The sequence below is a fragment of the Phyllobates terribilis genome, unplaced genomic scaffold (assembly GCF_046119375.1).
Source record: "Phyllobates terribilis strain yellow unplaced genomic scaffold, ASM4611937v1 Scaffold_1352__1_contigs__length_313120, whole genome shotgun sequence".
NCBI lineage: Eukaryota > Metazoa > Chordata > Amphibia > Anura > Dendrobatidae > Phyllobates > Phyllobates terribilis.
In genome coordinates this window covers 190,032-211,157 of record NW_027364112.1, presented here as the reverse complement: position 1 = coordinate 211,157, position 21,126 = coordinate 190,032, and the positions used below count along the sequence as shown (strand labels likewise).

Below are 21,126 nucleotides of genomic sequence, written 5' to 3'. Positions count from 1 at the left end.
CACATCACTTGCCCCCTGTGACGCCAAGCCCTGCAATACACTTAATAATTGACCCCATAGATAATGCACCCACCAATTGCCCCTTGAATATTCCCTATAACACCCTCTGAATTACTAACCCCCAACACACCCCGAGCACCACCCACATCAGTTAAATTATGAACAAGGGTAGTCTCCTCATCAGGCTGCCTCAGAGAGATCCTCTGACCGGCCGCGACATCTCCTGACGGAACTTGCTCATGTTCTGACGGTCCCTATGAAATCTCGCCCTCCTCTCAGCTTTTCTCCATGTTTTCAACGTTGTCAGGTCTTGATAAAGGCGCAGAAGGAGCTGCCTGACGACGCTGCCGCTCCGGATCCAAAGATAGCTCCCTAAGGTCCCGCACATCTGCCGGCCGCTTCCTGCCCGATGATCTTAAAAGGGCCCCGCAGGACAGCCTGCCCCCGCAATCTCCCGTGGCACTCCTGGACCCCAGATCCTCCCATCCACAGACCCACCCTGCCGCCTGCAGGAGGGCCGCTCATCTCTCATCCGTCCCCTTTCTTGACCACCTGCTGCTGCGCCAGTGTTCCTCATGGCTCTGCTGCACCTCCGCCCTGCAAGCCGTGCTCCTCCCTGCCGACTGTGGGAAGGCCCTTCACGCTCCCTCCCCCGCCGGGGTCGACCCCAGCATGACATCGGGGCCACCGCTGCAGACAGCAACTCCTCCCCCGCAGTACACTGGACGCTGGTCCCGCCCTCATCCGCAGACCGTGGGAGGACTCCTCATCCCGCCATCTTGCCAGGTATAACCCACGGCTGGCTTGTCACCGGGGGTCACCGCCGCGCTGCTCGGGGGCCTTTTAGGCCGCAAACCGGAAGAGGGCCGCAGCGCAGGCACGCCCACTTCTGGTAGGCTGCGGCTCCGGCGAGGATTCCTCCTGGGGATCGGAGAAGGAGCCTCAGGCACGCGCTGCTCCCCTGGCTGCAGAGGTCCCCGAGGGGGCTCCTGGAGCTTCTCCTGCTCCGAACCTCACCTGCTGGTGAGTAACGCTCCGGCGGCCGTGACCGCTGCAGGCCTCCCTGAAGCTTCTTCTGCAGCCGACGACTGTGCACAGGTCACCCGCAGCTGCTGCTGCACCAAGTCTGCCCCATGGATTGCTGAGACAGGCCGCGCTAGGTCCAGCAAGGCCACAAGATCTGCCATGGCTCCACTGCAGGGTCTGGTCTGCTTCAGCTGCGATCCAGGAAGCAAGAGGAGGTAACTGACCCCTGCCCTTCCTTATATCATCTCTTGCTCCTCCCCCCACCTCTTCCCCTCCAATCAAAACTCCCCACACTACTCCTAATCCCTTATTCAAAATTTTAACTCCTTCACTCCCACCCTCCTATCTTGTCATGTGGCCTATACGCCCTATGGGGCTCCCTGGCCTTCCTTACTAATGGTAGAGGGAAACTTACCCTTGTATACTTCGCCTGCCCCAGCAAGAGATTTTCTAATGCCTGGATTGCTTGGAGTTCCCTGTCTGTGGTAAAAATAGAATTGGTGGAATTTATCATGAAACATTTCTTAACAGTTTTTGAATAAAAAGATTTATCTTTAATGGCTCAAAAATGGTTAAAATTTGCTGCGGGTCTCACACACACACAGTCTGGAAAACAACAAGGCTATGTGATCTGATCCATAGATTATAATGGGTGGGTGAACACCGCGGATATAACCCGTACGTGAAACACTGTCGTCTGAATGAGGCATTGACGCGCCCCCGGGGCAATGGGGTACTCGGCATCCGGGCCTGTGGATGCTGGTGGGGGATATCACGGTGGCTGGCCCGGTCCGTGGCCCAGAGTGGTCAACCAAAAAGGGGGATTTGTAACTTGGATAGGAAAAATATAATAAATAGTTTGTGACGCCACCTGTGGTACCTGGTAAGGATTACCAGCGCTGCTGCAGACCTCCGGGGGGTGATGGGATGGCAGCTGAGGTGGAGCGGCCCCCGGGGCCGTGTGGAGTTTGATGGTGGTGATGCTGGGACTTGTAGTGCAGGCGGATGGCGCAGCAGAAGTAACTGACAGAGTCAGGGGATTCGCTTCAATACCTTTACTGGTGCGGATGTCAGGTACGGTCCAGGGTACTCAGTAGGATGGGTGCACTTCAGAACTTCTCCCCAGTGAGTGGGTATAAGGCCTCCTGGTCCGTGTCTGCCTCTCTGTATGCTCCTGGCCAGCCTGCAACTGGGCCTAGCTTATGTGTCGTGTTGTTCCTTCACCTGTCGCTCGGTAGTAGGACCTTCTGCTGGCAACCACTATCCCTGGTAAAGCTGGGGCCTTCGTGGTACCTGATCCTGTAATGGGTCTAGCTTCAGGTCGTCGAGGGACTTGTAGTCCTGGAATGCCGGTGAACCCTACTGGGTATAAAGGGACCCTGTAGGCGCGGACCTGGTGTCCGGTTTGTATATCGGGGTGAGCCTATGAAGCTCCTCTGCCCCCTCAACTCCTCTCTCCTTTCTCCTCTCTGCCGTCGGCCACACTCGGGGCCCTCAGAACTTAGCAGCAGACGCGCTGCGTCTTCGCTGCTCTCAGCGTCAGCACGCTCTCTGACTCTGACTGAACTTCTCACTGACTGAGCTGCCTGGCTCCACCCTCCATATATATATCCCTAACAGGCTCCCTCTGGTGGTGTGAGGTGGAAGGGTGGAGGTGTTTGTATGTAATGAGGGCCTCTTGTGGAGAAGTCCATCCATGCACCCTGGGTCCTGTGGTACCTGTGAACAGCAGGGTGCCACAGCATGAGGGGAGTCTGATTAGGCATTATTTCAAAAGGAAGTCTGGGGTTTGTATTACAGAGGATTGTGGTCAGGAGTCTGCATTAAAGGGGTTGTTGGACAACCCCTTCTTGATCTAAATGTTTGGCCATAATAAAATTAAAACGCCTGAGTATAGGTGAGTATAAGCTTTTTTATTTTATTGGGGCCAAGCGTGGGGGTGAAGGAGTTGTCCAAGTAGTGGACAACTTCTTTAAGAGAGAGTCTGGTTTGGGTATGGATTTATGAACTCTGGTAACTGTATCTTTTAGGGCTCTGTTCCAATCCGAGTTCACAGAGCTGCAGTACTGAAAGGAGGGACGGAGCCACTGATTACACAGGAGGTCACTGACCATAAGTTTTTCCTAAGAAATCAAAGGTCAAAAGCAGCAGACACTGAAGAAATGATATAGCAGGTAGGCATCAAACATGTAGAAGAGACTTAAATGTTTATTTTTTGCCCAATTTATATAAACCCTCGTCATGATTCATATCGTCTAAATAATACTAACTGCATCACTAGGATAGGTTCATAATTAGTATTACGCTTCCTACTTCCATTATATCTACAAACTATTGCTCTTCTTATTTTCTGCACACATTGTTATACTTGGGGCTCACTGTATATTACATACTAGGGATTTTTTAGGCTGCAGGGGCCGTTGTTCTTTTCCCCATGGGAGATATTGCATGCGTTATGTTGCACTTATTGTGTGATAATGATTATTTGCTGGATATGTTATTGCAGATTTACATGGCTTTGAATGTGTTGTGAACATGGGTCAGAATGATTCTCGCTGTGGCATAACTTGAAGCTCATGGGCCCTGATGCAAAAGCTCCAACGGGGCCCCTAGTTATTGCAAATCTTCAATAGTAATGGTCTTTTCACATGGGCCAAAGGGACCTTTGAGGCCCCTCGGCTCCAGGGCCCGCGTGCTATTGCAACCCCTGCACCTATAGTTACTCCCCTGGATTGTAGATGTGACATCTATTTTGTCATCATATTGGGGAGAAATCAAGTATCATGGTCAAATTGGCATATTGCTATCACTTAGCCAGCGTAGGAATTCAGGAGAGGCAAAGACGGCTAGTCACCCATGTGGGAGTAGAGAAATAGGTAGAATAAATAGGTCATATTCCCTATTTAACCCCTTCATGGTGCGACCCTTTTCTGTTTTTGCACTTTTGTTTTTTACTCCTCTTCTTACCAGAGCCATAACTTTTTACATTTTCTGTCAATATGGCCGTGTAAGGGCTTGTTTTTGCGGGACAAGTTGTACTTTTGAACGACACCATTGGTTGTACTGGAAAACAGGAAAAAATTCCAAGTGTGGTGAAATTGCAAAAAAAATTAAATTCCACAGTTGTTTTCTGGGTTTTTCTTTTACCATGCTCACTAAATGCTGAAACTGACCTGCCTTTATGATTCTCCAGGTCATTATGAGTTTGTAGATACTAAACATGTATAGTTTTTTTTTTTTTATTTAAATGGTAAAAAAATCTAAAGTTTGTTAAAAAAAAAAAAAAAAGTCACCATTTTCTGAGACCCGTAGCGTCTCCATTTTTCGGCTTCTGGGGCTGGGTGAGGGCTTATTTTTTGCTCACCGAGCTGATGTTTTTATTGATACCATTTTGGGGTAAACCTTGGGGAGACTAGAAGCTGCAATCATCCGATCGCCTGTGCTACACATAGCGCTGTATGTAGCAAAAATGTTCACTTGCATCCCTGCAATGACAACTGTAGGGGTCTCCTGCAGACACCGGGTTGTCATGCCAACCCATCGACGATGCGCAGTCATGTGACATGGGCGCCGATGGGCGGGTCTTGTGACGCTCTTCCAGCGGAGCCGTCTTAAATGCCGCTGTCAGAGATTGACAGCGGCATTTAACATGTTAATAATCACGAGAGAATCGCGATTCCACCCACGGCTGTTAGGAGCACATGACAGCTGATCAGATCCGCTGTCAAGTCCCCGGAAAGGTGCGGGCTCATCGTCGGAGCCTGCATCTAAGGCGAAGACACGTCATGCGCCGTATATGTACGGCGCATGTCATGAAAGGGTTAACAGGACAGGCTTAGCCTTTGGTGTGACCTACTGATAATATTATTTAGAATCTGATAACTGTGACCGAATTGTTGGCCAAATGATGCTTCAGTTGATCATTTGGCCGACAACCATCTTGGCCGTCTCTCCCATACACGGAAGCGCTCACTTGGCCGAGTGCTCCTGTGTTCTCTATGAGAGAAACTGACAAACATCTCTGTCAGCAGCTTATCTCAGAGAGAATGAAGTGATCGGCAGTCCAAAATTGTATATGCCCAAATAATATCTTCCCTGACCAGTTGATTGGCGCGCCAATATGACGCGCCACATGGGCCCTGGGGTACTTGGTGCCGGGCTGGTCGTTGCTAGGGGAGATGTCATAGTGGCGGTGACCTGGTCCGTGACCCAGGGTGGTCAATAAAAGGGGATATTTACAGGGGATTTATAGTTTTTATATAATGTTCGTGACGCCACCTGTGGTATGTGGCTAAAGGGAGCCGCCGCTGCGGAGCAGGTCCTCTGGAGCTGATGTTAGTGCAGCAGAGTTGGTTCAGCTCTCCACAGGCAGAGCTTAGCTCCAGGGTAGGAAATGGTGATGTTGTACACTGTGTTCCAAATTATTATGCAAATAATATTTTCTCAGATTTTCCCAAATTACCTATATGAATTGCAGTCATTGTAATTTTCCAGTCAAATAACTATTAGAGTACAATTGAAAGGTTTTTGTACAAACTGCCTATGATAACAGTATATTTAAAAAAAAATAAAACACTCAAACTGCACTCAAAATGCATGTTCCAAATTATTATGCACAGCAGCGTTTTCAACCTTTTCATTTTAATAAAGAACAAAAAAATGGTCATTTTTGAAATTATAAGCATTAGCAGGTTATTACAAACTGAAATCAAACAGTTTTCAACTCAAAACTTTATTCTAGGTGATGTTACATTTGCACATAGGACCCCTTGTTCGAAAGGAGCTTTTGAACTCTCTCGTCCATTGAATTTGTCAGGTTTTGGCTGGTTTCTGCTTCAATTGTTTTGTATGAGGACAGAATACCCTCCCAGAGCTGTTGCTTAGATGTGAACTGCCTCCCGCCATCATAGACACTCCTTTTGATGATGCTCCAGAGGTTCTCAATGGGGTTGAGGTCAGGGGAGCATGGGGGCCACACCATAAGTTTGTCCCCTTTTATGCCCATAGCAGCCAGAGATGCAGATGTGTTATGTGCAGCATGAGACGGGGCATTATCATGCATGAAAATGATCTTGCTGCGGAATGCACGGTTCTTCTTCTTGAACCATGGCAGGAAATGCTGTTTGAGAAACTCAACATACATTATGGAGTTCATCTTTACCCCTTCAGGGATCCTAAAGGGGCCGACAATCTCTCTTCCCATGATTCCCGCGCAAAACATTACTCCACCTCCTCCTTGTTGGCGCCATAGCCGTATTTGCATGGGGTGTCCATCAACCAGCCATCCTCCTCCTCCACTCCATCCATCTGGACCATTGAGCGTTGCACAGCACTCATCGGTGAACAAAACAGTTTTGAAGTCAGTCTTCATATATTGTTTGGCCCACTGGAGCCGTTTCTGCTTGTGTGCAGTGGATAGAGGAGGTCGACAGGTTGGCTTACGCACAGCTGCAAACCTCTGAAGGACCCTGCATCTTGTTGTTCGGGGGACGTTGGAGGCACCAGCTGCTTCAAAAACTTGTCTACTGCTATGACAAGGCTTTTTTGCCACTGCTCTTTTAACCTGACGTAATTGCCTGTAGGAAAGTCCTCAATTTTCCCTTATCAGCACGCACACGTGTGTACTGTGAATCAGCTACATACTTCTTGATTGTGAGATGATCACGATGAAGTGTCTTGGCAATGTTGATTGTAGTCATGCCTTGACCTAAACGCTCCACAATTTGTTGCTTCTCAGCAGCCGACACATCCTTTTTCTTTCCCATTTTGGCAGAAAATGTAGGCTGCTTAATAATGTGGGACAGCCTTCTTAAGTAGTCTTGCCTTTCATTGGACACACCTGCCAAACTAATTAGCACAAGTGTCTGCTATTGCTTACAGTGATTTAAAGAGCCCCGACACACATCACCATCAATGAGTTTAACTGACAAACAAAAAAATTCTTACTTTATCACCCCTAAACACTTTTGCTGTGAAGTGTAGTGCAGGGAATGATGGCGCAGTAATAAGTCGCAGAGACAGTGGGGTGCCGTCTTCCGGATTTACTCACAGTTCTCACTTTGCTCCTGGTTACAACTGCAGATCATAACTTCCCACGTTGTCCTGTGCTTACTCAGGGAGGGGTACAGCAAACCCTCAGGTACCTCCTGAGTACATAACAGGACCCCCTTCTGTGTGTTCCTTCTGGCTGTCTTCCTACACCTCACACCCAGTGTCGCAATCCAGTGACCGCGGACCTTGTCGGGTGACGTTTTCTCTGTCCCCTGGGTCCTCTATGGCCACCTTTTCGGTGAAATAGATGTGGCTTTTGGCTGCAGCACTTGAAATGCTGCACCCTCCGGTTACCTAGTTGAATATTGCAATTCTCACTAGTTAGGGGCCGGTCCCCTCTGCGACCCGCTCTCTCCACCGCCTGGTAGATTTGGGTGTACGGGTGGCCTCCAGCACTGCTCATACCCCTGGGATCCTTTCTTCACTCCTGGAGCCTTCCCTCTGCTCCCGTTCCTTCCTCTTCTCCTTCTCCTGGGCCTCCTCACTAGGCCCTCCTCCTGAGCAGAGCTCCTGCTCTGACTCTCTCTCTGACTCAACCCCCTCAGAACTTCACTCACTCTAGAATGTTCCACCCTCTCTTTCATATTGCTCCTTACTGTGCTCCCCTGAACTGCTTCCTCTACCCACACCCACTACATGGTTCCCCCTACTTTGGTTCCCCCAACTCCAGCCAGGGACAGGGCTCAGCAGAGGAGCAGCGCATTTTGCCCCTCCTGCTGGTCTGTAGTAGTGTAGTGTTGAATGCAGGTGTTAGGATTCCGGGCTGTACTCCTTCCTTACCTGAGAGTGAGATACCACACCTCTGGGTGAGATGCAGTACCTCTGTGGCGACTGAACCCGCAGGGGCGCCACACATACATATGACGCTCCCACTGGGCCGTGGGGTACCCGGTGCCGGGCTGGTAGATGCTGGGGGATGTTACAGTGGCAGTGACCCGGTCCGTGACCCAGGGCGGTCAATAAAAAGGGTTATTGATTGGGGATTTATAGTGATTGTATAAAGTACGTGACGCCACCTGTGGTATGCGGCTAAGGGAGCCGCTGCTGCGGAGCAGGTCCTCTGGAGCTGATGTGAGTGCAGCAGGGATGGTGTAGCTCTCCACAGGTAGAACTCAGCTCCAGGGCAGTGTAGATGTTATAGGTTATGCTGGGCGTTGTAGTGCAGGGGTTGATGGCGCAGCAATAATCACAGAGACAGTGGGGTGCAGTCTTCCGAGTTTACTTACAGTTGATAAGTTCCTCCGGTTACAGGGTCCGGACTACAACCTCCCACATCGTGCTGCGTTCACCAGGCAGGGGTTCAGCAATCCCTCAGGTGATTCAAGAGTGTCTGACAGGACCCCTTTCTATGTGCCTTCCTCAGTCGTCTTCCTGCGCTGGCTCTCGCCCTCCTGCCCTGTGCCTCGCAACCAGTGTCCCAATCCGGTAGCCTCGGGTCTTGTCGGGCGACCTGCTGTCCCCTGGACCCTCTGTGGCCACCTTTTCGGCGACATAGTTGCGGATGTGGCCACTGCACCTTGCAAGTACAGCAGCCTCCGGTCCCTAGCTGAGCCTTGTAGTTCTCCACTAGTTTAGGGGTCGGTCCCCTCTGCGGCTCGATCCCTCCACCGCCTGGCAGATTCGGGCGTACGGGTGGCCTCCAGCACTGCCCGTACCCCTGGGATCCCTTCTGTTCCTGGAGCCTTTCTCCTGCTCCCTCTCCTCTCTCAGTCCTGGGCCTCTCACTAGGCCCGCCTCCGAAGCAGAGCTCCTGCAGAGCCTCTGCTCCACACACTCTCCTCCTCTGACTGGCTTGTCTTTCTAAGATGGTTCCCTCTTTTATATCACTCCCTCACCAGTGCTCCCCTGATCTACGTCCTCCACTCACACCCACTACATGGTTCCCCCTCGCTAGGTTCCCCACCACTCCAGCCAGGGACTGTGCACTCCCGTAGGAGCAATCTCGCCCTGCCCTACTGAAGTGGATGTGTTGGATGCAGGTGTTAGGGTCCCGGGCTGTACTCCTTCCTTACCTGAGAGTGAGATACCACACCTCTGGGTGAGATGCAGTACCTCTGTGGCGACTGAACCCTCAGGGGCACCACACATATTAGAGTGTAAGGCATACTTATTGATATGAATGCGTCGACCGACTTTAGACTTATGTATGGGGGACTGAAAGCTGCATTTACACCTAAAATACAGCTTTCAGTCCCTTCTAAAGAGGCAGCCAATCACACACAATAAACAAGCTAAATGCTCATTTATCGGGTGAAATGATCTAGATGTAATGATGCAGATAGTGAGGATGCAGGGATAGTTAACCAAAGCTATTTATTTTCCTACCACAGAAAGAACGTTTAACTATAGGAACACATGGTGATGCAGGTATATGGAGACAACTAACACAATCTTAGCAGTAATGACAATAAAAGCAGTGTAATAAATGCAATATCTTACTCTATGTTCTATCTGCGTGCAGTCTCATTTCACAGTTAAACGACTATTAATGTCTTTAGCTCAAAGAGCGTCACTGCCAGCGCCAGGCTTGTAGCTGTAATATGCGCTTCAAGCGCCTTTGATTGTTATACTGGCACTAACGGGGGACACCGGTACTTTCCGCTAAGCCACAAGTGCCTCATATGTGAGTCACTTAGTGGGTTCTTCACACTGGCCACCCTCGTTCGTTTCTGAAGTGCAGAGCGTACCGTTCGTCTACGCTTGAATTAAAGGCCTGGTTCACTTGGGTCTTCTCGTCAGCACGGCAGACGTCCTGCTTCATCCAATGACCACCGTCTGATCTTCGGTGCTTGACCTGCGGCATCTTGACTGGTGAAGACTGGGGTTTGGGTCTTGACCAACCGAATCTGGGCTTAAATCAGCCATTATCTGCTGTGAAAAATCCGAGCTCGGCATATGAGCCTGCATTAAAGTCAGGGACATGACCTTTGAAGTACATTAACGTCATAGGTCGTGAAGGGGTTAATGTCATTACCTAATCTCTTTTCTAATATACATTACTTAAAAAATCCCTATTGTTCACTAGACTATCTGACTCCTTTTTTTTATTTTTTTTTTTATCTTCTTCCTGTTTCACGTTGCTTCGTTTGAGAACCCCAAGTGCATACTGGGATTTACAAACAAACCATCATCAGGGAGCAGAGGCTGCCGTCATTGCAGTAGCGCCTGTCCTTTCCCTGAATTAAGAGCCGTCAGTGATGTCCTTTTCAGGGTCTGGGCTAGTTCCTCCTCTACTGAGCATGCGTCTGTTGTCAACATCATCCCACACTGATAACATCACCTCCACCTTCCTGATATAGGGCCACATGGCTCATGTGTTTCGCTGTGACCACTGCACCCTAGTTGCACTCTTGTGAAACAGTGTAAGGCTATGTGCCCATGATGCAGAAATGCTGTGGATTTTTCCTGAGCGTTTCTGCATCTCTCTGGCAGAAAAAACGCATGCGGATTTTACATGCGTTTTTTCTGCCAGGTAGAAGCGTAAGTGAAGCTTTTTTAACATGCGATTTCGCATGCGAGTTGTGAAGCACTTTTCTAAGCGATTTTAGCATCACTTGGAAAAGTGCTTGACAACTTGGTCACACTATAAATCCATGCAAACGGCATGGATTTATATAGTGTGACCAAGTTACGATACTGCAAATGCAGCATCAATAGTAAAAAAAAGAATACAAATGGTGAAAAATAAAAAAAAAACATATACTCACCTGGCCCCTGATCTCCTTCTCCGTTGCGTCCGGTGTCTTCAGCGGCTCGCGGTGGTGTAAAAGGACCTTCCATGACGTCATTTAGTCATGTGACAGGTCACATGACTAAATGACATCATGGAAGGTCCTTTTACCACCGCGAGCAGCCGAAGACACCGGAGAAGGAGACCGGGGGCCATCAGAAGGTGAGTATATGTTTATTTTTTATTTTAATTCTTTTTTAACTACAGGTAGTATGGTACCCGGGACTGAAAGGGAGTCTCCTCTTCTCCAGACACAGGTACCATCTGCGCATTGAACCGCATAATATCCGCATGTGCACATGTAGTCATGCGGATGTTATGCGGTCCAATACAAGTCAATGGTGGCTAAAACGCCGCGATTCCGCAAAATTAATGGTAGTGCTGCGGATTTTTCCGCAATGATAATCTGCAGCGGAAATTTCCCAGCATGTGCTCAGCAAATGCGGATTATCATTGGGGAACATTGCAGACCTTCTACCAAGCGTTTTTTAAGCGTTTCCACGGCGGAATTGCTGCTACGGAAGTGCTTAAAAAACATTGTGGGCATCGTGGGCACGCAGCCTAAGGGGGCTCTCTCTAGCTACCACCTCTCTAACATGCTGTAGCCTTGCTGACCATGCATTCGTTCACAGATAATCTCCAGGTCTGGCTGACACAACTGACACCTTTACAAAATCATCACTATCCCGGAGTCAGTATGAAAAAGGTCCTGAGCTCAATGCTCCCACACATTATTCACATCTTTAAATTTGCTATGACTGAGATAGCTGCTGCTAGTGCCCTTACTACAGTGCCTGACAGAGCCAACCAACAAAACTAGGCTTTTGTTACACGCACGACACTAGGTTCAAATAGGGCGAGACGGGTTTCATAAATTCATTGGAATCTTGGGGGAACCGTTACTCAGGGCAACCATAGGCTGCAGCTTCTCTCAGGCACATGATAGATTCAGTTGCTGACCAGACACATCTGACAAGAGTCTTGTTCAACAGTTTAACAGTGGAATTTAATCTGAAGCATGGCCAGTGCAGTTCAGGGATATTACAGCAACAATCTTCATTACAGCACAGTCTCATAAAGCAGGCACAGGAACCTCAGTCTCTTCAGTAGCATAATTCAGCACAAATTAGATCTCTTGGCAGCACACTTCTATACGTAAACAGCAGGCTTTTCCTTCACAAGGACTCACTAGTACACAACATTCTTTATTCTGCATGGAGATGGAGGGGGGAGGGTTTGATGAGGAAGATGATCTCTGTGACACAATTCCTTCCATTCCTTATCTTCCTGCCCGATGGTAGATTTCCTGAACTAACAGTGCAAGGTATCTGACCTGTGTTGAGTTTCACCCTAGACTTGAATCCTGTTCTCTTTCCTGCACTTCTGTGAGATACAGATCACATACCACTTCTCCCTTTGGCTGCAGCCAGAATAGTAAACAAGTTCCCCACAATCCCCCTGGGGCTCTGCTAACCACTCCCTGTCTCTTGTGACTGTGTTAACTCTTATAGTTGCTGGATCCTTTTGAAGCAACAGCACTATTTCTGCATGTCACACTTTCCCTTCTTTTTTAATGTCGTTCTCGATATTCGTTTTAATTGGTCAAGCTGACCAATTCTGAGACAGTGCTAAAAGTTGAATAACTTTATATACAAATTGGCATTGTCATATTGGCATAAAATTTACAAACATCAATAACAACCTGTTCTTACGACCTTTTGCTTGTAGAACTCCTGAAAGAAATACACAATTAAAACAATCAGCATCTCTTCCGCTGGAGGTTTTCATACGTCTTCAACCAGCTCTCTCTCTCACTAGGCCAAAACAAGTCTTTCCACCAGGTAACATTGTCCATAATGTCTCTCGGTGGTGAATACCACTCAAGTGAGCTTACCTGGTCCGTAGGCAGAAATACCTGTTTCCAATGGACAGTCCTTGGCACTTGACTCGGTTCACCGAGTGTCTCATATGTCAGCATCACAGGCCTCCTCACTTCTCGAGTCGACATCCTCCTGGTAGGTTGTTCCTCAGATACCACGGGTTCCTCGGTTGCAGGAGTTTCTTCTGCCACACTCATTTCTCGAACTTCCTCAAATGATCTTGGAACTGCCTCTGTAAGTTACTGTACTTCTCTTGAATCGTTCGTTTCCACCTGGTCTGGTAATTCTGCTACTCCTAAGTGTCGATCGGTCTCTTCAGTGAACGGTGTTAGATCATCAAATCTGAATTGGACTATATCTGTACTCCTTGGTACAAACTCTGGAGCCTGGGGACTTACTTCACTCTCCTGAGGATGGTACATCCCTCTCCTTGCCGGTCCGAGAAATACAACGGTGTGTTCTTCTTCATGTGAACTTTCAAGATCACTATCCATCTTCGGAGCTTCAGTCTGTGGTGGTCCCTTAGTCGATCTCGGACGATGTTGTTCTACTTCTGGAAAGTTTTGTTGTGGTGGGAGATAATCACAGGGTAGTAGTAAATTCCGATGGACTATTCTGGTTTCCAATCGGATTTCATACACTGGACTGTCATCGGCTTTCCTCCTTACGACCACATACACCTTGTCTTCCCAGTACAAACAAAGTTTTCCCGGACCGCCTTTTGTTCTTGACTAGCACACGGCTTCCCAGTGCCAATTCTGCTCCATAACATTTTCAGTCATAGTACTCCTTGCTCTTGCTCTGTCCTTGCGTAACCACTTTGGACGCTATGTTGTATCCCTCTGCCATCCGTTCCTTCCATTTCCGAACAAACTCTGGATATGTTCTGTAAGTCTCTGATACTGGAGTATCGAACATGATGTCGATTGACAGTCTTGGCGATTGACCGTACAATAGAAAGAAGGGTGAGTAACCCATTGCATTGCTCTTTGTACAGTTATAGGCATGTACCACTTTTGACAGAGAACTCTTCCAGTCTTTCTTCTCGTCAGCTGTTAAAGTGCGCAACATCGACAATAATGTCCTACTAAAACGTTTCACTTGTCCATTACCCTCTGGGTGATAGGGCATTATGTGGGATCTCTGAATCCTACAGTACTTTCCTATCTTGGCAAAGATCTGGTTCTCAAATTCTCTTCCTTGGTCATGGTGTAACCTCGTAGGGAACCCAAACCTCAAAGCAAAATCATTGAAGATCTTCTCTGCTGCTGTTCGACCCGCTTTATTGGTGGTGACATATGCTTGAGCAAATCAAGTAAAATGGTCCATCACCACCAAGATGTATTCGTCACCACCCTTGCACGTCTCGAGATGTAGAAAGTCTATTGAGACCATCTCAAACGGATACGTAGTTTGGATGTTGCCCATAGGTGCCCGGGTTGATGTGTTGGGACGTTTATCTTTCAGACCCCCACACTCCCTGGTCACGTATCTCTCAATATCTCACTGCATGTACGGCCAGAAGAAACGTTCACGGATCAAGTTTGTTGTCCTTTCCACTCCCAGGTGTCCCATGTTTTCATGGAGTTCTTTTAAGACCAATCTACGAAATACTCTGGGTAGTACCAACTGCCGGTTTTGACCTCCTTTACGATACAGGATACCGTCTTCACTGAGGTAGAGCTTCATCCATTCTTTAACTAAAACAGATACTGCTGGTGACTCATTATCTCTCTCCCATTTACTTGGAAACCAATTTTGGTCCACATAAAGTAGTATTCTACCATTTATCTGATCTTCCCGTTGTGCTCTATGGATTTTTCCTTTTGGTAGTCGTTGAATAGACAGGGGGTAATCTTGTTCTCTCGCTTTTATGGTGGTTTCCACCGTCAACGGACACCACAATGGTGTGTTGTCCTTTTGATAAGCTTGTACTGCTTGGGCAGTGCTCTCAATTGCTTCCAAACTGACTTCCTCTGAGCTTTCTTGCATGAACTGATCAGGCTCTAGTGGGATTTTCCACAATCTGTCAGCATCCGCCTTGCATTTTCCTGGCCTGTACTTGATGCTGAAATTGAAGTCAGCTAGTTCAGCGACTCATCTCTGACCTGTTGCATTCAGTTTGGCTGTAGTGAGGACATAGGTCAAAGGGTTGTTGTCAGTGTATACCTCAAACTCTTTGCTGTAGTAGAGATAATCTCTAAATGGTTCACAGATAGTCCATTTCAACTCCAGGAACTTCAATTTTCCGGAATGTAGATGGTAATTCTTCTCGGCGTCTGTCAACGTTCTAGAACCTTAAGCGATGACTCTCAATTTTCTATCTTGATGCTGATACAGGGCAGCTCCCAGTCCAACTTGAGAAACGTCACAATGAAGAACAAACGGTAAGTTGAAATCAGGATATCCCAAGATGGGTGGTTTTACCAGGTAGTCTACTAGTTCTTCCAATACCTCCTGGTGGTCTGCTGTCCAGAGAATGGGCTTTTGGGATGAAACGGCGTTGCTTCTTTTAAGCCCAGTTCTACCCGCATTCTTCTTTTTCTCCGTGGGTGTTGTTGACTCTGTCGCCCCCCCCCCACCAAGAGGAGGTATAGTGGGGCGGCAATCCTGGAGAAGTTCCGAACGTAAGTACGACAGTAGGAGGGGAATAATAATATCTACCTCAACTCCCCGACAGTTGAGGGCCGCTTGTCTTTTAAGGCCGGTACCAGAGCGATTTCTGCTGGGTCTATGGTATATTCTTCTCCGGACACAATTTTCCCTAGAAATCGGACTTGCCTTTTGAACAGTTCACACTTCTTTGGGGGTCAACTTAACTCCATATTGTTGACTTGATATCGTTGTAATACGGTCCTCACGTGTTCAACATGCTCCCAGAAAGTTTTTCTGTGTACCACATTGTCATCCAAGTACAGCTGGAAGATATTATCCCTCAATCCTTCTAAATATGTCTCCATGCTCCTCTGGAATTTTTCTGGAGCTGAACTGAGCCCAAACGGTATGCAGATCCACTCGTATATCCCGCATGGTGTGATGAATGCTGTCAAAGGTCTACTGGACTCTTCAACAAACCCTTGATGGTATGCTTTACCCTGATCGAGGACAGAGAACCAGGTACTTCCTGATAGGTTATCCAGCATATCTTGAATCTGTGGTATCGGGTGCTGATCAGGTACTGACTTTCGGTTTAGTTCCCGGTAATCACAGCAGAGTCTCAACGTACCGTCCTTCTTCCTAACACAAAGAATAGGAGAGGAATAAGACGGCTTTTACTTTTGGACCCAAACTCTGTTGATTAGATCTTGTAAATACTCTTTCACTTCACGGTGTAATGGTTTTGGCACAGACATGTAACTTCTGGTTACTGGGGTCATGTCTTTCAAATTGATTTCCAACTGCACCAACGGGATACCGCCTATATCAGAGTCATCTTTGGAGAATGCATGACACTCTTCTCTCAGCATCTGTTTTGCTACCGCTCTATCTTCAGCACACAAGTGTTCTAGGGGTACTGGGGGATCCCAGGACCCCGAGGTGGGTCGTGCAATTTCCTCCCCTGGTCAACTCCTGTTCCTTGGTGGGGAGACTGAATTCATGGTAGACCCGTGGGCGGGTCTCACACTGGCTGAATATACAGTTTTAACGGTTTCAATGTGACCCAACACAGTCTTTGGATCCCTTGTTTCGTAGTATTCATCACCGGTACTTTCACTCGAGTAAACCCACCAGTAGGAATGGTAAGCACAGTCTCACCTTGAACTAGGCCTTCCGGAAGTTCTGATGAGTCTTTTGGCATGAACAGTCTTTTCTGAACTTTTCTTACCAGTTCTACCTGGACTCCACACCTCACCCCCACCATTTGGTTTGCAGGAATGATGTTTGGGCGCCAGCCTACCTTGACTTCTTTTAGGTTCATTGTATTCTGTGCTTTCTTTACTCTATGAATCACATTTTCCACCACGACATTGGGTATGGCAAGCAATGTGACAGTTGCATCCACCACCAGCGTCACTGACTTGTGTTTCATGATGACCTCACTGATTACATTATAACCCAGGATAGGATCCTCTTCCACGTTCTGATCACTGGTCACGAGAAAAGGTACCAAAAGCTCAATGGTGTTGCTGTTGTTCGTGGCCCTCAGTTGGAAAGTCACTTCCACCCAGCCTATGAAAGGGACTTCGGTCAGGTTGACTGCTTTGCCGTGGAGTTCCACTGGTCCTAAGAGTTTGAAGGCACGTATGTGGCAGGTAGCGCCTTCTCCATTCTTCATTTAAAAGGCTCGCTTGGGCTCCTGTGTCCCACAGTGCTGTTATCAGGAGTCCATCTAGCTGGCACTATATAAAGCATCTTTCGCTGATTAGGCCGATGATGCTATCTTTACTGACCGAGGAATCCTCCTCCCAGGAGTTCATCATTTGACCTCCACACTGGGCATTAAGTAACTGATGCCCCTGTCTCTCTTGCAGCTGTTGTAGACGGAAACACACTTGGGGATAGTATTGACGCAGCTTCTTTAGCTCATATGCCGTTCTGGGGTTTGGTGAGATTTGGATTTGCTTCTGGGACCTCCTCTGTGTCGTGGTTACCAGTCGCCCCTCTCTGGCAACCTCCTGTCTTTTAACCCAAAAGACCATGACCATTGGCATTCCTTGGCATAATGTCCTTCCTCACCACATCTTAGTCAGTGTACACATACCGTACTCTGATTTGATGAACGGCACGCTTCACAAGCCGGGTATCTTCTGTTTTGGAACCCACTCCTGGGTCTGAGGGATGCAGGTTCTGTTCTGGAATGAATCAACTTTTTCATCTCAATCAACTCAGCTCGCAGTTCTCCTATTACTTCTTCCCAGTCAGCGCTGGCGGTCCTCTCTTTTGTTGGTGCTTTAAGGTTCCCTCTCGGAGGTGGCACTGGAGGGTCTCCATGATTATCTTCAGACTGGCCACTGGGGGTCTCCAACCTCAGCTGACTCATTTTGGTGATTTAGAAGCTAATTTAAAAAAACATCACAGTATAAGATAATGCCTTATCAACACCAGGTCTGATTACCAAGGCATTGCAGGATGCAGCAAGCCTCCATGATAAAGGCCGGGGCAGCACATGTGCAAAATACTGAGGCAGACAGCCACTCACTAACCTACCAATTCATGGAGGGGGTGACTGTGTAGTATTATACATGCACACCGATGGAGTTTGCATAGGGCACCAATCACTCAGATATGTGTGATGCACAGTGTCTGGCTTGCAGCCTATTGATGACGCCCATACTATTAGATCAGGGGGGCTGCCCAGCACTATATACGTGCACCCCCACAGGACAGACGCCCCAATTTACCCAGCCAACACTAAAGAGGCCTGGCTGCATCCTGCACAAAAATGTGTAAAAAAGATGAAAAATAGTGTATAAGATAAATACACCACATGAGGTAAGGGTCGATATTTTGACCAAAATACGCAAGCTCGCAACCCAGCATCAAGGGTCCCCATACTTGCGAGTCCTAACATTAAACATTAAAAATATGCAAGCTCCATCGGTGTGCGTGTGCACGTATAATACTACACAGCCACCCCCTCCATGTAATCTGACCTGGTGTTGGTAAGGAATTTGTCTTTTACTGTGATATTTTTTGATTTAGGAGCAGAGCCTTTCTTTATCTTTTGTTCGCTCTCTGACTCCAAACTAGCTGCCTCATTCATTTGTTCAATTAGGATTTTGTCCAGAATGCCAGGATCTTCTAGGTACTGTTTCAGCTGCGACTTGATGTATGTACTGATTAACCCTGTTCCCAATGATCTCAAGAACTTCTTCTGGACTAGTCCAGCATCAAACCTCTCGTCCGCTTCTACATCTCTGGATGCAAACAACAGTCTATCCTTCAGTTCAATTTCTCTGCACAAGAAACTTTGGGGTGATTCATTATTTTTCTGTGAGAGGTTAATGAGTCGGTGGAACAATTCTGAAGTACTCTCTTCTTTATAGTGCCCTTTTAAAATCATCTTCAGTTGTTGCAAGGTCAATTGACTCTTCATTTCTAGCATACTACAGAGGTTCATTCCTGGGCTGATCACTTCACCACCCCCTCAACGATTTCATCTGGCTGGTAGCCTTTCTGTAAGCCTGCATCAATCTGGTGAAACAAGTTCATATAAGACAGTTTCTCTTTCTGTTCACACTCTCCAATCTTTCCCAGGATCTTGAATTCTTTACTTATGGTGATTTGTGGTGTTAGAGAGGACTGTCTTCCTGATTTATCTAACCCGAGCAGGTTAAAGGTTCTGTCTGAGTCTGTCACCCGTTAAGAGATTTTGGTCGATTCCTGCAGGGCTGTTGTTAGGGTTTTGAGTTGTTCTTTCAATTCCCGTAGTTCAGTCTGCGGACAGAGATTCCCGCTTTTGGTAATTGGTGCCGTCCCTCCATCCTCCAACTTCAACCTGGTTAGAAACTGTGTTAGCTCCTGGAGGCATGTCCCCATGACGTCTTCAGCTTCTTTCTCCCCCAGCTCATCCATTTTTGCATTAATGGCAGCTAACAGTTGCCTGCGGTTGTGTGCTTTAGAAATCTGTTCTTCTGACATCTTTATATGCTACTGTTCTTAATTCTTCGCAGGTTAACTGAAGAAACCGCTCACTAATTCTGTCTATTTGTATTTCAACATCCATTGCTGCTAGTGAGTTTTCTTTAGGGATGGTCCCCTTTAAGTGGTGTAGCAGAGTTAAGTTGAGGTGCTGTGCTGCTGTATTTTTCCAGACATTTTTCCTCTTCTCCCTCTAGACATTAATCCCCGCTCAGTCCTCCCCATATGGGCCACCAATGTTACACGCACACCGCTAGGTTCAGATAGGGCGAGACGGGTTTCATAAATTCATTGGAATCCTGGAGGAACTGTTACTCAGGATGACCATAGGCTGCAGCTTCTCTCAGGCACATGATAGATTCAGTTGCTGACCAGACACATCTGACAAGAGTCTTTTTCAACAGTTTAACAGTGGGATTTAATCTTAAGCACGGCCAGTGCAGTTCAGGGATATTACAGCAACAATCTTCATTACAGCACAGTCTCATAAAGCAGGCACATGAGTTCATATCACAGCTACTGATGATGACTAAACAGCTCTGACTGTTTACTTATGTTAACCTATCTAGGGAATGCAGAGTGGAGGATAATTACCATGTCCTTCCTAGAGGCTCAGATGATCCTGGCTGTGGATGCTCATGTGATGCTGTGCTGATGCATCATGGTACTGATAGCAAAGTATACAAGAAAAACTTCTTTGTGAAATCCGAGGCTAAAGAGAAGCAAAGATGGGGCTTAACTGCAGGAAACTGAGTAAATTTTATATAAAAGAATTGCAGAGTGTGATAAACTTGGTGAGGGGTATAGTAGCTGGATTGCGTCTTTCATCATGAATTTTTTTTTTTTAATTCCAGACATGCTTTATTATCAATACCAATTTAACACTTCTGAAGACATTACAGAAAGAAGACATCAGAAATCAATACAGAGATGGATTTCGTACAGATGGCGGCATTTGATGAGGCATGTTGGCCAATGAAGTTGATATGGGAAAGAATTAACCATGCATTTACATCAGATTCTCCCCGAAGTCATTTGGGTTCCAAAAAGGAGAATATATATGGGTTTTTAGCTCGAACAATGAAAAATATTCTGTGGTCTGGGACACTTTTTGCTCATACTGGAAAGTGAAAACTCCATTCGGCCCTGTTTTACATTTCATTGGACCTCTGTTTATTGATGGAACAAGTAAAGGATTATATGTACCACCATCACTTACTGTCATTGTATCAGATACACATATTTTAATGCCTGCTCGAGCTTCAATGGTGGATGAAAACATTTTAAAAATTTCCCGTTTTGTTATAAACTCTATATAATACAGTGATGTATATGATAAACACATTTGATTTATAAAGGTGTTTTACTTTATATATACTTTGTTGCAAATTTACATTTTCCCCTACAGGTGTTCATATCTCTTATGTAGGTATCTCATGTTAGAAAAAAAATAGTTAATAGGAGTTATATGCATTTACATGTTGTTATAAACATCAATTATGCAGTCATTTTCTTCATTTAAATATATAGTATGGCACCCTCTTGTGTTCAAAGTGTATATCAATGTGCAGGCGCAGTTAATGTGCTTAGTGCTGCTGGACATGCATGCTCGGTCTCTCTCCTCTGTTTACTGTAGACAAGCCAATAGCTGTCTGCAATGGTTCTCAGGTAAAAAGCCGAGCTTTAGCAATAGCCAGGGGCGTACATAGAAATCATGGGGCCCCATAGCAGAAATTCTAATTGGGTCCACCCTCCCAAAAAAAAAATAATTGTCAGCGTCACAGAAGACCATATCTCACAACTTTTCAGCCTTTGTATAGTCATTTTCCTCCTGCTGCAGTCTTAGATTCCTCTTTC

General features: G+C 46.9%; 1 long non-coding RNA gene across 1 annotated transcript; it reads left to right on the top strand.

Moving 5' to 3' along the window:
- The first annotated feature begins 1,158 nt into the window (after positions 1 to 1,158).
- LOC141244082 (uncharacterized) lies at positions 1,159 to 20,803 on the top strand. The gene is made up of 3 exons (XR_012308064.1): positions 1,159 to 1,241; positions 3,057 to 3,200; positions 20,124 to 20,803. It is a non-coding gene; the product is annotated as an uncharacterized lncRNA (long non-coding RNA).
- The last annotated feature ends 323 nt before the right edge of the window (positions 20,804 to 21,126 follow it).